We start from the raw sequence: 2,808 nt of genomic DNA, 5'->3' as shown, positions 1-2,808 counted from the left end.
AAAAAAAAAAACAAAAAAAAACAACAAAAAAAAAACCACATAAATCTTTGTGTAAAATGAAAAAAAAAATCAAGGCATAAAAATTTCATTGTGTTCTACATTTTTAAATACCATCCTTTGTCTCCTTTAAAAGATTTTCATCCATTCATTCAAAAACCTTTTAAGTTCAACTGTCCAATTTAAGACAGAGTGAAGACATTTTTGAGTATCTGAACTAAGCATTGTCTTGACTGAAACTAAGTAAGAACTCTATGAGAGTTCTGTGGGCCTCCCGGTCATGCCTTTCCGTAGATAGGGAACCTCATCTTTGTTGGTCATCATGCCTGCTGTGTCTAAATGTGCCCACTTAGGATGAGTCACAAATTCTTTCAGGAATGCCGCAGCTGTACATGCCCCCGCAGATCTATATTTTCCAATGTTGTTAACATCCGCCAGCTGGCAATCTACAATCTGTCTTGTATAATGTTTGAAGAGAGGCATCCTCCAGACGCAGTCCCCTGTTTCAATGCTGGCCTCAAATAGCTTGTTCCAGAGCCAGGATAAATTGGTAAAGACCCCAGTGGCACCTGACCCCAAAGCTACACCTTAATGTTAAGGTGGTGGCATTAAGGATGATCTTCCGGTTAAACATGTGCACGTAACAGAGCGCATCAGCCAGTATGAGCCTCCCCTCGGCATCAGTGTTATCAACCTGGATAGTCTTCCCGTTTCTGGCTCTAACAACATCCCCCAGCTTGTTGACCTTGCTGCTAGGCATATTTTCACAAAGAGGGGCCAGACCTGTAATATTAATGGGCAAATTGAGCTTTGCAGCAGACACGATGCCTGAGCATATAGTTGCAGCTCCTCCCATGTCAACCCTCATGAGGTCCATATTTGCAGAAGCCTTGATGGAGATACCACCACTGTCAAAGGTAATTCCTTTCCCAACAAACACCAGGGGTGGTTCGTTTGCATTGGGGCTGCCTTTGTAGTGAATTTCCAAGAAGACCGGGGGCTCGTCAGATCCTTTGGCCACACTGAGGAATGGTCCCATTGCCTGTTCCTCAATCCAAGACCTGCGTCTGATATGAACCTCAGTTTTACTATTAGCACTTTTAAGATTCTTCTCAATAATTTCAGCAAATCTGGTTGGCATCATCTCGTTGGCTTGTGTCTCCATCAAGTGGCGTGCCAAGTTCTGCCCACAAGCAAACAGGACTCCTTTCTGCCTCCTGAGCCCCACTTCCACAGAGCCTCGCCGACATGGCCATCTTCTTCTTTTGCTGTAGGTCATCGTATTCATAGAGACCAAGCACCGCTCCCTCCTCAGCAGCCTGAGCGTCTCCACAGGGATCCACCTCCACGGAAGAGAGCTCCAGGTCTTGAATCTGCCTGCATCCCGCTGCAAGAGCAGCTCTGATGTTTTCTTTGCCTTCACGCCAGTTTCCCTGTTTGTCGATTCTGGCTGCCTTTATGCTGAGGCCAACTAGCACCACGCTGGGGAAGTCCTGATGCAGACCATAAAAGGTTCAAGTCTTGCCTGCCTTCAGAGGTGGTCCAGATATGTTCAAAGTTCCTCTCAGCTTTCCAGCTATCAATTTATCAAAATTCTCTCCTGCACTTGTGAACGGTGGCACACCATCTTCTTTTTCTTGGGAAGAGATTCCTAAAACAAGGCCCTTCGTCATGTCTGCGGCGGAGAGACCCCAGCTCCCAAAACATCTCACGGCCAGACGTCGGATGACGACTCACCCCGCCTAATGTTTGTATTTTAGTAGAGACAGGATTTCACCATGTTGGCCAGGCTGGTCTCCAACTCCTGACCTCAGGTGATTCACCTGCCTCTGCCTCCCAAAGTGCTCCAAAGTGCTGAGATTACAGGCGTGAGCCACCACGCCTGGCTTTTTTTTTTTTTTTTTTTTTTTTTTAGAAGAATAACTTTGAGAACTAACACCCTGACCTGCTGGGAGCTTTACCCAGTCAACATAAGGATCAGGACTGAGCATACATTAAGGTAGGGAAATTTGTGACAGAATTTGTGCAACACAAACACTTCCAGATTCCCAAGCCTACTACTGCCTAAGCCTGAAATTTCACCATTAGAAATTCATTTCTTTAGGTTGGTCTGAGTGCAGTGGTGTTTACAACTAATTGATCGCAACCAGTTACAGGTTTATTTGCTCCTTCTCCACTCCCACTGCTTTATTTGACTAGCCTGAAAAAAAAATTGAAAATAAAAATAAATAGGCCTGGCCAGGCATGGTGGCTCATGCCTGTAATCCCAGCACTTGAGAGGCCAAGGCAGGTGGATCACCTGAGTTCAGGACTTTGAGACCAGCCTGGCCAACATGGTGAAACCCGTCTCTACTAAAAACTACAAAAAATTAGCCAGGCATAGTGGCAGGCACCTGTAATCCCAGCTACTTGGGAGACTAGGGCAGGAGAATTGCTTGAACCTGGGAGGCGGAGGTTGCAGTGAGCCAAGATTGCGCCATTGCACTCCAGCCTGGGTGACAGGGCGAAACTCCATCTCAAAAATAAATAAATAAATAAATAGGCCTGGCATGGTGGCTCACACCTGTAATTCTAGCACTTTGGGAGGCTGAGGCAGGCAGATAATTTGAGGTCAGGAGTTCGAGACCAGCTTGACCAACATGATGAAACATGATGAAACTCCCGTCTCTGCTAAAAATTCAAAAATTAGCCAAATGTGGTGGTACATGCCTATAATCTCAGCTACTTGGGAGGCTGAGGCAGGAGAATCGCTTGAACTCGGGAGGCGGAGGTTGCAGTGAGCCGAGATTGCGCCATTGCACTCCAGCCTGG

At 46.3% G+C, this 2,808-nt stretch overlaps 1 pseudogene across 1 annotated transcript; it reads right to left on the bottom strand.

The window, feature by feature from the left end:
* Positions 1 to 45: 45 nt before the first annotated feature.
* LOC105544233 lies at positions 46 to 1,733 on the bottom strand (annotated as a pseudogene). The gene has a single exon (XR_001006733.1). The product of XR_001006733.1 is annotated as a cytosol aminopeptidase pseudogene (transcript).
* Between the last annotated feature and the right edge of the window lie 1,075 nt (positions 1,734 to 2,808).

Source organism: Mandrillus leucophaeus, unplaced genomic scaffold (genome assembly GCF_000951045.1).
Source record: "Mandrillus leucophaeus isolate KB7577 unplaced genomic scaffold, Mleu.le_1.0 Scaffold3, whole genome shotgun sequence".
Classification (NCBI taxonomy): Eukaryota; Metazoa; Chordata; class Mammalia; order Primates; family Cercopithecidae; genus Mandrillus; species Mandrillus leucophaeus.
Note: the sequence above shows the minus strand (reverse complement) of the source record. Positions and strands in the feature narration are given on the sequence as shown.